We start from the raw sequence: 13,441 nt of genomic DNA, 5'->3' as shown, positions 1-13,441 counted from the left end.
ATCTTAAGACCTGTCTAGTGGTGCTCCACTGTGCTGGTCATACCTTTTAGTGTCTAATCTGGCATAAGTGAGGCCATGCCTTACTTCCTCATACCTTATTTAGGTAGTGCGGGTATTAAAGCTGGGAGTTCCTGGTAGGAAAAGAGAGAATATGGCTGAAACTTGTTGAGCAGAAATAGCCTGAATGTGATGAGTTTCTAAGCAAGCTATATAAGCCATCAAATTGACAGGGGTGCTGGGGGGAGGACTGATAATATTCTTCCCGGCATGCCAGGGATGGATTTTCTGGAGGTGGCTGCTTCTGTTCCCGTAAAAATGATTACTTTAATACAATATAAAATCAACAATGTGAGTTTGGGCACCTATGGTCTTAAATAGCCACGTCTTTAATTTTCATTTAAGTCTGCATCCATCAATAAAATATTCGATATTATTCTCTAAGATAACTGAGTTCTGCACAAGATGTTCATTCTGGCCCTGGTTCATCAAAACACTTAAGTGCTTTTGCTGAATCAGGTTCTTGCTTCTCATTAGAGCAGGCACTTTTTATTCAAGGAAGGCAAGAGCGTGGTGCAACCTTACCTCAGTGTGTGGGCTCTTTTGGCAAGTGCTGTGTTATGGATTGGGATGCTGTTCTCCAGGCCCACACTCTCACACTGGGTCTTCCGCCAGACACATTTTTAAGATGGCAGTTATCAAAGGGGCATGGGAATGCCTGAGCTTTGGAAAGGAGCTAGTTGTTGGGTAGAAGTGGTACTGTTTTAAGCTGGGGTTTTTTTTTGCCTCTGAACAAGGGATGTACTTCTATACATCCTCACAATTACAGAGAATGGGTTGAAAATATTTGGCTCTGAAATTGAGTTAATCGTTGTGCAGGTTCATTTCTGGGATAATCCAGCCCTTGTGAAGATTTTTGGGAAAAGCTACCAGGTATTGTGATAAGGCAAGCACTACAGAGCAGGCATTCTAGTAGTTGCCTCAAAAGCAGCATGTGGTAAGGAGGAAGCCAAAATGAAAAAAGGCATCCAAAGGACGTCTTGCTAAGAATAAGGGAGGGTAACCTCATTATTCAGGAGTCTGGGGCTGTGCCTGGATGAACCCAAAAATCCATCAGCAAGGGGCAAAAGCTTTGCTTCACCACCATAATCCCCTGTCCCTTCCTGCTGCTACCCTGGCACTTCCCATTTCTCCCGGCAGTTGTGTTGACTCAAGTGCTGTAGACAAAAACTGTGACAGCCAATGCAGAAAGCATCCTCCTCTTTTTTTTTTTTTCCCCTTGGAATCTTTTATTTGTGGGTCTACTCTCATATTAGGTCTGCAAAAACAGCAGTGCCAGCACAAGGCAACATTGCCTTACACTGGCATTGTGTCCACAGCAGGGGAACCAGGAGCCCTGGGACATGCTGGTTAATCAAGTAGAGTTCCTGGATGGGTCCTATAGCTTATAATGGCCCGGTGCTTCACAGCTGTTAGGAAAAGCATCCTGCCCACCTAGAACTAATGAGGAAATGCTCTTGTCTCCCTAAGGCACAGAGGCAGGGCTTCAAGTAGGATGCCTCTGAGGTCCTGGAGAAGTGACAGAGCCAGGGAAGGGGTTAGGAAACATCCCAGTCTCACTCCACTCTGGATTTGGGACAGTTTAAGTATGGTCCTAAACCCTGACACTCAGAAGTGCTACTGAACCCTGGAGTTTACATACAGAGAAATGGTTTATCAGATTAGCTGAGATGCACAAGAAGTCTAGGAAAAGGTAAGGATGGCACCTGTACAAGCTGCAGCTGTTGGCCAGAGCTGCAGGCTCACAGTAGTTCTCCTAAACTGTGTTTACAGAGGGAGTTTTGTACCCTGGGAAACATGAAGCACATATGCATCGTTGGTTTTTATATCCAGGGCTATTTCAGGACAGTGTAACTGCTGGGAAAAAGGAGGATTAAAAAGGGGGTTTGAAACAGACAAGATAGCTCCATAAAGTCCTCCACTGCCTGAGATACAAAGCCAGCAAAACCAAGCTTCACCAACAAATACAATTCATTCCAGCTCTTGTGGTGGGAAAATAAAGCCAGAGGACTGCCAGAACAGTGGGTTGCAGTTCATGGCATGAGTGTACCAGTATCATTATAGCCTTGAGATGAGCACTTACACTTAGTAAAGAAATGCACATTCAGCAGCAAAATTCTTCTCTGCAGATGGGCTGTAGCCCAAGGATGTGTTGTATTCCCTGTGTTTATTGCCCAGAACAACTCAAAAGGGCATGAGCAAGCAAGGCACGGACTAGCTATTTGTATATGAGGCTTCCTTATCTGCAACACATTTTTAATTCAGTAAAAATTTCTGTTTGCAGAACATCTTTCTCTCTAAGGATTTTAAAACCCATCCACACTGTAATATTACTCCATGGAAAAAAAGTAAGGAAATTAATTACAAAAAGAGAATTGATAAGAGAGAGAACTCATGTGACAGGCATAGCAGATGAGGTTGCTGGCTTTTAAAAAATATAATTTAAAAAATTTTGTGGCCATGTGTTCAGAACCCAAACAAGAGAGCCTAAGTAGCAGCCTCAACTGGCAGTAGTTGAGATCTTGAGGAGAGTTCCTCTGCATGGTACAGAGGTAATAGCATCTCTTTAAAAGTAAATACTTAGGAATCCATTCTGTCCATGGCTACAAGAACTCAGCCTAATCCCCTTTCCATCACTGGCATTACTTGGGATTTTAGTGTTCACAAGAGCAAACGCTCAGAGGTTCTTCCAGCAGTTTTACACAAATGCATGGCACACTGAGGGACCTGGGGTCGTTTAGTCTGGAGACCTGAAGGGAGGTTGTAGTGAGGTGGGTGTTGGTCTCCTCCCAAGCAGGATGAGAGGAAATGTCCTCAAGTTACACCAATGATTGTTTAAGTTGGACATTAGAAGAAACCTCTTTACTGAAAGGGTTCTCAAACACTGGAATAGGCTCCCCAGGGTGGTGGTTGAATCCCCATCCCTGGAGGTGTTTAAAAGATGCAGAGATGTGGTGCTGGGGGGTGTGGTTTAGCACCAGAATTGGTAGAGTTAGATACTGATTGGACTCAATGATCTTAAAGGTATTTTCCAAGCAAAATGATCCTATGATTCTATATAGGGTTGCTTCATTTTTAAAGTAGGCTGAGTATGTCTGCTTATTGTAACGTGAGGGTCAGGATGCAGTTCCCCTGCAGTTTCAGAAAGAACCTGAATAAACCCAGTTTCACCTTCACTCTGGGTGAATTTCATTAAACCCAGGAAAATTAGAGCAAAGTCTCAGCAACTGCTGTGTTGCTGCCTACTCCATGTAAAGACCAAAGAACATAAAAAGTCTTGTACTTCAGTCAGCTTTCACATGTGTTGCAAAGGAAGGGTCTGAATGGGCATGGACACAGGATATACCCACAGGAGCATATCTGGACAGCCTAACACCACTGAGCATAGACATGGTCTGACTGCAGAGCAGAGCAGAGCAGAGCTGAGCAGCATAGACCTCTTCATCTTTCCAAGTTAGTACAGAGAGGTGGTGGGCTCAGATTCAAACCAGGGAATGGCCTGGATTATCTCCTCCAGGCGTGCCAGCCACATAGTCCTTGTTGGCAGGGTGGGGCCAGCCTTGGAGGAGGAGCTCTGAGGAGAACACTGCTCCTTTCCTGTCTATACTTTCTCTTACCCTGGTGCTCTGCAGGCCAAGGTGATTTACATCCCTGTTCTGAGGTGGCCAAAACGCTGCTCTGAGCTATCTGTCCAAATGTGCTTCTGAGTTATGGCTTTCAGGCTGCCCCAGGCAGTCCTCTGTACCAGCAAGGCAGTTTGGCAGTTCTGCTGTGCTGCTGAGAGGAACAGGGTAGTAGGTCAGTTCTTCCTGAGCAGAGGCCACCCATCTCCACCCCATTGTACCAGGCAGACTATCAAGCAGCTGTCACACTCTTGGGCAGTGCTTCTGGCTGCCCTAGATAAAGGAGTTGCACATCAACCAGCGGCTGTGATAGGTTCAGTCTGAAGGATTACACCTACATTAAGAAAAAGTGGACCTGTGTTTAATCAAATTAGCAAAAGTACAAACTAGCAGCTGGCAGCTACTGGTCAAGGAAGGTTCTCCTCCCCCTCTACTCTGCCCTGGTGAGGCCCCGTTTGGAGTTCTGTATCCAGTTCTGGGTGCTCTGGTTGGAGGACAGCGAACTGCTTAAGAGGGTACAGCAAAGGGCTGCCCAAGGCAGTGCCTGCTGAGGGGAGGATGTTGTCCCATTTGCCATGAGTAATAAGAGATGCAGGTGGTACTTCCTTCTGAGAGCTCACCAGTGCTCTCATAGCTGCTTTGATGCACTGCATGAGCCACTTGTGGATTTACCCAGCTGGCAAACTGTATCTTCAGTTTTAGTCCCACACTAAGCACCTAATCGTGCCACTATCTACATTGTACAGGAGGGAGAAAGAAACAGCACAGAGAGGTAAGGGTGAGTTTTGTGTTGTTTTCATACTTACTAGAGAGCACCTCTCCAAAAAGCAATTCACTCTACTCACATCTTCCACCAAACCTAGAGTGAGGCATGGCTCTAAAGGATACCATGTTTCTCTGCTAACTTTGGCCCTGTCTCAAGACCTACACTTTTGAAAAAAGGCTGAAGTTAGAGGCAGTGCAGTGCAGCAAAACTTATCTTGCCTCCTGAGTTTCTTGGGAAATTCATGGCAAAACTAAGTTCTGTCCTTATTTTGCTTGGAATTGCAGTTGAAAGCCCAGCCCTATCTTAGGTGGATATCAGGTCTTCATCAGGATACTAATTCTTTTCAGTGTTCTGGCATTGGTTGCTTTTGGGCAAGTGCTGCTTTGCATTCGTGCAATACATGTGTGTAGTAGGACCACAATGTTGGGTTAACAGTTCCTGAAACTGTGGTAAATCTACTGACTTGTAGCTTGGTTTTTTTTTTTTTTCTGATAAAGAGCAAGGTGCTTACCATTATGCTTTTCTCCTGATGCTCTCCTGTCGCTGCTTTTGTTCTACCTCACAGGCTGCTGAGAAAGCAGCGTTCCCTGGGGCCACAGCGTTAACATTTAGCACTCCAAGAGGCAATTACCGTGGAGATGGTAGACCAAGGGAGCAGCTTGGAGGAACAGAACCATCCCTGGGGAAGGTGCTTTGCTCCTCCAAAGATATTGCTCTGCACAGTGCACAGGTATCTGCCAAGTACACGCACTACAGCAGTCCAGCTCCCTAGCCCCCTAGTGTGGTTTCTTTTTAAATTATTATCTAGTGTTTAGATACTTTTAGACTTTGGCTTGCCAGCACATAGCTATTGTCTGCACCGGCATGCCCTCAAGAAACAATGCAGAGAGCCCATTATGGTTAGTGATAGACCTGAGCTGCATAACTGAGTTCCACCCTTAAGCCTCAAGATGTTCTGATCTAATGCTCAAATCCAGCAGATTCCTTCACTGCAGAAAAAAACAACACACACACACACAAAAAAGAAACAAACAAACAAACAAAACCCCCCACCCAAACCCCACCCCAAACCCCACCGAACTCAGAATTCTCAGAGCTAAATTTCATCAGTTTTAAAGAGAACTGAGGATTTTAGTTCGATTTGAGGGCTCAGTGTCAGAGTTCAGGTCTTGTTGCCATAGCTGAATATTGAGAAGGACATTAGCTCCTGATGCTTGTTTCAAGCCAGGTCTCTAGTTACATTTACAGTGTTTAGTGAGGTAAAGCTAATAATGAATTGAGTGAATACTTGGGAAAATTAATTTTCCCTATAAAAATATTTTTTGGGTTTTTTTGGTGCCAGAATAGTAATATTGTTAAGGAACATCTTTCTTTTTCCCCCTGCCTTTTTTATTTTTCATTTTGGCAGGGAAGCTGACATTTTCATAATGGCAAAAACCTTAGTGCAAATGCTGTTGAATCCACTTAGCAAGTCATTTTGCCATTGTATGGTCATTTTTGTTTCACTTGCAAAATCAGCTAAACCAACAGAACTCTCTCATGACAGCAAAAGGAGTATTGCCACCGGGAAGGTTTGCTGGGATACTTACACCTGGAAATTTTAAGGATAAGACCTCACTGATGTAAATATGTATAAAAATACATACATTGCAAAGAGATAGAGAGGAAACCAGCCTGAGTCATCTCCAGTGTCTCCAAATGAACAGGTGAGAAAGCTGTGCCTTGCTTCCAGTTCCTATATAAACAGTAGGAGCTTCCTCTCTATTATTTATGCCCTGATGAGTAGGAAGACACCACTAACAAACATTACCAGCCTTGTCTTCATTCTCAGCAGCTTATTACCCTTGCAGCGTGCACACAAACTCACCAGGCAGCTCCTCCAAGGCACGTTCTGAAGAGCTAATGCATGTCACGCCCATGCAATCCTCTTTTCCTGCATCTCCAGGCAAGGGCACGCACCACACATAAAAGTATGCAAATCATTCCCTAAATATTGTACCAACGTGCATAAGAAAGTATTTCCTTGCCCTGAGGAAGTCATCAGCACTGAAGAGATGGAAAAGACTAGGGAAGAAGTGGAGGGGGTCAGCTGAAATAACAGGGTTCTGGAGATGGAACAAACTAGCTGATGGGGAAGCCAAAGCCACCATGCTGGCCATCAGGAACAGGGAGTTGGGCAGAGGCCTTCCTTCCTGGCTCAGTGCACCCTGAGCTCCTCGGTTGCAGTGATCCTTGTCTGGGCTCAGGGTGCTGCTGAACCAGCAGTATCAGGGTGGCTCAGATGCTGCACCTGGCCAGGACCTGCCACCCAACTTGGGCTAGCCTGGTTCTCTTGGCCATTATGGAGGGACTTCATCTGGCTAAGGGATAGTTGCCCTTGCCTATGGCCACCAGCTAGGACCTAAGAGAAATACGTCACTTCAGGAGCCTTAGCACCCAGGGCACCAGCAGAAATACATTATTGCAGCTGACTGATCAAAGGAGCTACCATGGACATGGAGGGGACTGCTTGCAAGCAGTTGATGCTCTGCTGTTCACTTTTACAGGCTAGCAACTACCGCAGAAAGGGCCTCACGAGTTTTCCAGATGTTTTTTAATCTTGCTTAACAGCTTGAAGAAATATCCTTTTTCCTCTTCCTTCATTTTTAGGGCAACATTTCCCAAGTATACTTCCAAACTCAAAACATAGGCTTCCTGATGCAAGCTGAACCTATTGAGCAAGAAGCTGGCACTACTAAATCGGAGCTGTACCATCTTCTCCGGGAGAACCACAGTAGAGGAAACAGAAGGTTTTTTTCAGACCTAATCAACTAGCTGTACAGGAAGTCACGAGACTAGCTCCTCTCAAGCCAAAGCACTGACTGCTTAAACAACAAATTGAGATGTTGATTAAAAGGAAAAAAAAAAAAAAACCTTTAAAATCTATATTGGCCAATGTAGTTCCAAAGGGAGGTTTATTGTTCCAAGTGTCTATACTGTAAATAAGGGGGTTATTTGATGTTCTGAGGGTTGCACAACAGACTGTTTCACCAGATATTTCAATAAATGGTTTTAGCATGAGTGAGGTGGGTGGTTCTCTGAGGTGTTTGATTTCCTCAATATGCTGAGGCTTTTTGAAGAGCTTCTACCCTAAGAAAGATGGATTTGTCATGGGTTTTCTGCCTCTCACAGGCAACAGAGAACAGACAGGGTGGTAAAAGGGCCTAACCTCCTGAGAAGTAGGGCAGTAAAAACAAAAAATTAAAGAAATTAAGAATTGTTGTAGTTAAAGAAGAGAGAAGATTAGTTTCTTGCGCTGCCAGAGAGGGAGTATGCTCTACATTTAAATTTTGGAAATGCTTTTTGATCATGTTGGCAACACAGACAGCAGTGTATCAGGGGTCAGCTAGATTCTAGCAGTGCTTCCAGAGTCCTTGACAATGCAGCATAGATGCCTTCATGATTTATGGCCATCTAGCAATCCTGAAATCAGATTATAAAATAAGAAAAAAAAAATAATCTCAGCACAACAAGGACTGGTGTGTGATCAAAGATGACAGCTCCAGGCAGGGTGCCATAAGGCAGGTGTGGCAAGCTGCAGCACAATGGAAAGATGTCAGCTTCCCTTCTTCACCCGAAGGTCATCAGGAATGAAAAGAGACCTGGGCCTATGGGGCACTCCACCTCATGCTGTTAACTTTCTAAATTTCCACTTGCCTGTTATGCCACATGGAGTCTCATTTCCTCTGCTCTGGAACAGTGCTGTGGCTTGCAAAATGTCTCTCACAGATGTAACACCATTAGCAAATGTAATGGTCAGAGAAGGCTGAGGTGAAAAACAACTGTGCAAGTGGATGCAGGTTACACGTCTGCTTCCTGCTGGCAAGTAGTGATTGGGCCTCTGTAGAGGCAGGATTTGTTTGTTTAATGTGGTTGGGGCAGGAAAGCCAAGCTCCTTGCTGCCAGTCCACTCAAGTTAATGAAGATGAGCTGGTTCATTGCCACTATTAACAGGGAATGCCTTGAAGGAAGATTGTAGTGTAATAAAAAAAAGGTAATCAAAGTACTGCACCTCATTCTGAGTTTAGCACTGTATGGATGAGATGTTACTCATTCTTACTAGACCTTTGCACCAGTCAGACTGTGAGACTAGATTTCGACCCTAAATCTGAAAGGGAAAGAAAAGATTGATTCAGAGGGTAGGGTTTAGAGCTGAACCGTGAAAAAAGCTCAAACCATAAGCTTTAGTGCACACACATTACCTTGCTTATAGCCTCATGCTTAAATCTCAGCCACCATGTGCTAGTTGGTGAGGATTAACCATGGAGCCTATGAAACTCCAGCTACATCCTAAGTGGAAAACTGTAGTTCCTCACCAGGACACTCACTTGCATACAAAGTGCCCCCATGCTTTCTCCTACAGTGGTACAGTGGAGAGATCTCTGGCTCTCATCACCCAGCCCCATACAGCTGAATGAAGGGGATGCTGACTGAATACATATCCCACAAGCTGCCCTCTTCCAAGGAAAGAGCCATGGGCTGTACCTAATTGCCTCACCAATCAGCTCATGCTGATCTAACCCACCCATTGCTCTGAGACAGGATCAAGGATACCTGCCCCACCCTTCCCAAACTACAGAGATTTTTAAGAACTGATGTGTGGTATCCCAGCAGCAGAGGCTGTGGGTACTATTTGGAGGACTAGCCACCCTTTAAGCCTTGAAAATATTTCCCTAATACCTACCATAAATACTCCTTATAGTAAATCAAGCCAGGCCTGGCTTGTGTCTGTAGCAATGGGGAATAATGAATTGCAACTTTTTTAAAAGGGGAGGTTTTTTGGTCTCTCCCCAGTTGCTGTGTCTGGAGGAAGGCATGCTGGAGTCTGGTGCATGTTCCTCAGAGGTCACATTTTCTGAGCCCTGTGCCCAGCTTGCTGCCTTTCTTTTGAAGTGTTTCCTTACCTCTCCAAGTCTTTAACCCAATATAATGCAAACTTAATCTAAATTCTGACCCAAACATAAAATTGCCCATGGCTCTAAGCGCACTTCTAAGTGAATTTCCCTGAGGAAGGAATGGAAACAAAAGTGAAACATGGGTGCATCTGTCTATGGGGACATGTGTCCCTTGGTCATAACTTCATAGGGTCTTTTATTAAAAAAATGAAAGACTGAGCCAGAATCCTGCTTTTAGCTATCTCCAAGCTCTGGATAAGCTTACACTAGAAACAAGCACATGGGCCCAAGAGCCCAACTCACATTAATTCCTAAGCAAAACATTAATAATGCAGGAGAATTAGAAACCTGGGACACTCGGTTTGATTTACCAAAAAGGTCATGCCCATGGATTGAGTTGCAGGTCTTAGCACTGAGGCTTCCACAACTCCTCTCTGGTGGCAGAGGTAAAGGAGCCTTTGCAGGTGGCTTGCTTTCTTACTCTCCCACAAGCATGGCTAACAGAAGGCACAGTGTGTATTACTGATCTGGGTTTCAGCACATCTACATGTGGTAACCAGAGAAGCTGTGGCAGAGCCACAAGGAAGGCAAGCTGAAACTCATCCAAAAAACATGGGTAGTCCATCAGCTATCCTGTTGCAAATTCCAGTGGGAGGATGTCAGTACAGCAGCATTGGAAATTATTGAAGAACAAGCCTTTCACGTTTTATGACTATAAAAAGCAAAATAAATGCCAACAAATTTTCATCTTGTGTGTCCCAGTCTCTGAGAAGCTGAGAAACCATGTCTAGGAAAGTAATGGTAAAAAAGCTGAACCTCACAGGTATCAGCTTGATCTCTGAAAGTTAGCATCCAAAAGGAAGACTGACACATTTGGTGACAGGCAATGTATAGAGGAATCATCAGTCAAGTCTGCAGCCTTGGGTCTCAGCTGCACAGACCTCTGCATCTGTGCATTTCCCTCATGGGATGGGGAAGAAGGAGTTAACAGTCTTACAGTTACCTACTACAGCCTGAAGGCACTGTACTTGCCTAGACAGAGAGGATTGATGGGGCCCTCAGGCTGTTTAGAGAAAGGGATGATTACAGGATGATGCCCTGGTGCTCTTGGGGAACCAACAACAGCACTGGTGCAGCTGCATTTTGTACCAGCACAGCAAAACCACCCCAAGTCCTCAGGCAAAGCAAGCCAGGCTATTAATGCTCAAAGAAAGCCATACCCACCAGGCACCCTGCTTGCCTGAGGTCCTTCCACTCCAGTCAGCAACTTGCCATACTTTTCATCTCTGCACCTGCTCCAGTAGCTGGGACACCTGGTGCTTCACCCAGCATGCAGGTGGCTACATCAGCACCCACCCATGCCTTCACAGTGCTTCTGGTCAACTTCTCACATCCCAGGGTGCTCAGGACTCACCTTCCCCCTCTAGAGCTGGGGATGCCTCAAACCTTGTACAGAGGGGGTGAAATATGCTTTTCTGTATTCATTTACCTTTCCCACCATGCTACAGGACTTGCAGAAGACCTGTTTCCAGTGCTGAGGCTTATCTCTAATTCCCAGTGCCTCTCAGCTCTGTCCCATTAATCAGAAAAAGACGCAGTGCTTGGAAAGCATCTGCTGCCAGGGCCCATCCCGTGTGTGACCTTGCCTGGAGGAGGGAGGAAAGTGGACTCTGATGAGTGCTATGACATGAGGTGGAGGGCCACCCTTCATGCTTGCTGGCATTGGGACCTCACTGACGGGCTGCTCTATAAAAAACATTGTTGGCAGAACTGCTTTGAAAGCTGTGGTTTCCTAATTGCAGGCTGGCAGGAGCTATGTCCTCTCAAACCATGCTTCTTGTCGACTTCACCACACATTATAGCATCAAAACAAGAAACAGATAGACTGACACTTTTAAGATCCTTCACCTGGGTTACCTCAAAAGCAATACCTAGCTCAAGCATCTCCTGATGCTGAGATGGTGTTTTTCTGCCTGACTTCTGGACTTGATCATGTTGTCTGCTTAACCTGTTCTCTGCCTCTTCAAATAACCAGAGTTAATGTCCTTATTCTCCCTAAATTGGGTAAACATCCAGCATCTGAACATGGAAATGGAGAAAGGACAAGAGATCGTTAGCAGCCTCAGAATAATATGTGAGAAATGATGGGCTGTATCCCTGCTCAGCTCCACCACAAAGACTTGGACTGGATCAACACTTGTTTCCCCACTTGTAAAACAAAGATAATCTCTCTTCTTGTTGCTGAGAAAAAGTTTGCTATTGCTCATTAAGCCTTTCCAGGTTTTTGAAAGGTACCCTAGCTGGTCAAACAATATGAGGTCTGTCACCTGGCTGGAAGGCACACTGTGACTTGAAATACAACAGCCCTTTGCAGGAGGGAGGATCATGAATTCCACAGGCACCAGATAAACAGGAGAAGGTGAAAAAAACAAAGGGGCAGCTGAAATTTCAAATCCCTTTTGCCTGTATCCCCTCCGTCCTCCCTCCCACTTTTGCCACAACACAACAATGATGTTCTGACAGCCTCCTCCATCACTGCTTGGGAAAAAAAATCAGCATATGGTTGTACTGCACCATGTCCTGCTGCCCACAGACTGCTTCTCTCCTTCGTCCTGGTTCCTCTTCCTTGGTCTGTAGGTACACAGCCTGAGTGGCCCCTCTCCTGGAAAAGCAAAAAGAGGAATAGTGATGGAGGGGGAAGACAGGGTTGGAGGAACACTGGGAAAATGGAGGGTTACAGCATGGAAATGCTGGAGCTGAGCAGGAGAAAGTGGAGATCTTGGGGTAAAAGAGGGAATGATGAGAAAGGAGTACATAGACAGCCCTGCAAAAGGAAGGCTATGTAGGGAGGTACGGTGGAGGGCCTGGCAATGGGAGCTGGTATTGCACACATTTCCTGGCGAGTGGAAAAAGATGAGAGGTCACAGAGAGCCTCCTTCCCAGCACGTGCATCTCTGGGCAGGTGACTTGCACAGCCAGGCAGTAGCACTGAGGTACACAGTCAGCAACCCTCTGCTGGAGCAGAGTTTTGGGACTAGACCAAAGATCCATGAAAGTAACACTGCCTTCATTTAGTGCAAGCATCGCCCACTTTGCCCAGCTCTAGCCCTGACTGTGCCTTCCCTGTCATAGGGTGGTGATTGACTGGTCACCACACCACAACACAGTGGTCACCCAACTTGTTCTACTGCTTTGCTTGGTCAACACGGAACAGTTACAGCAGCCTGAGGAGTTCCTCTGAGGGTAAAGACAAGGAAAACAAGGCTGCACTTTAAATTTAGTGTTACCAATTAAATCACTTTGGAAGAGAAGAAGAGACAGCACCGTAACTATCTAAGTGTAGGTACAGTTATGCTGCAAAAGAGTGTTTTTACCAGGAAAGCTTATTTCACTTGGGAATTCCTGCAAACAACATCAACAACTGCTTTGTATGGAAAAGAACGTATACAACGAGGCCAAATATGCACCCAGGTTGCTGTGGCATAGCAGACTCTTGCTCATCAGCTGCGTATTGCCTAGGAGGGAAATATCTGAGTTCCCAACATGTGCAGGATCATTGAACAGAGACAAACAAGGTACAGTCATTATTTACTGGCAGTCCGTTACCATCAATACCTTGACAGCGTGTCCAAGCACTAAGATCTGTGCTGTGCAAGGAAAATGGGGGAGGAGGTCATCCACAGCTTTGGGAATAACATGCTACTGACAAACCTCTTTGGAATAGATGAAGTCTTCACCAGTCATTTTTAGTTGCACAGAGGAATTGAGCAGAATTGAAAGACTGAGGTACTTGGGGCTTTTTAGCCTAAAGAGAGGGCTTTTTAGCCTGGAGAAGCTTATAAATTCTTAAAGGGTGGGTGTCAGGAGGGTGGGGCCAGCCTTTTTTCAGTGGTGTCCAGCAACCTGACAGGAGGTAATAGGCACAAACTTGAACAGAGAAAGTTCCTTCTAAACGTGAGGAGCAAATTCTTTCATATGAGGGTGGTAGAGTACTGGAACTGCCCAGAGAGGTGGTGAAGTCTCCATTTCTGGAGTAATTCAAAACCCACCTGGATGCCATC

This window comes from Indicator indicator, chromosome 1, assembly GCF_027791375.1.
Source record: "Indicator indicator isolate 239-I01 chromosome 1, UM_Iind_1.1, whole genome shotgun sequence".
Taxonomy (NCBI): Eukaryota; Metazoa; Chordata; class Aves; order Piciformes; family Indicatoridae; genus Indicator; species Indicator indicator.
Note: the sequence above shows the minus strand (reverse complement) of the source record.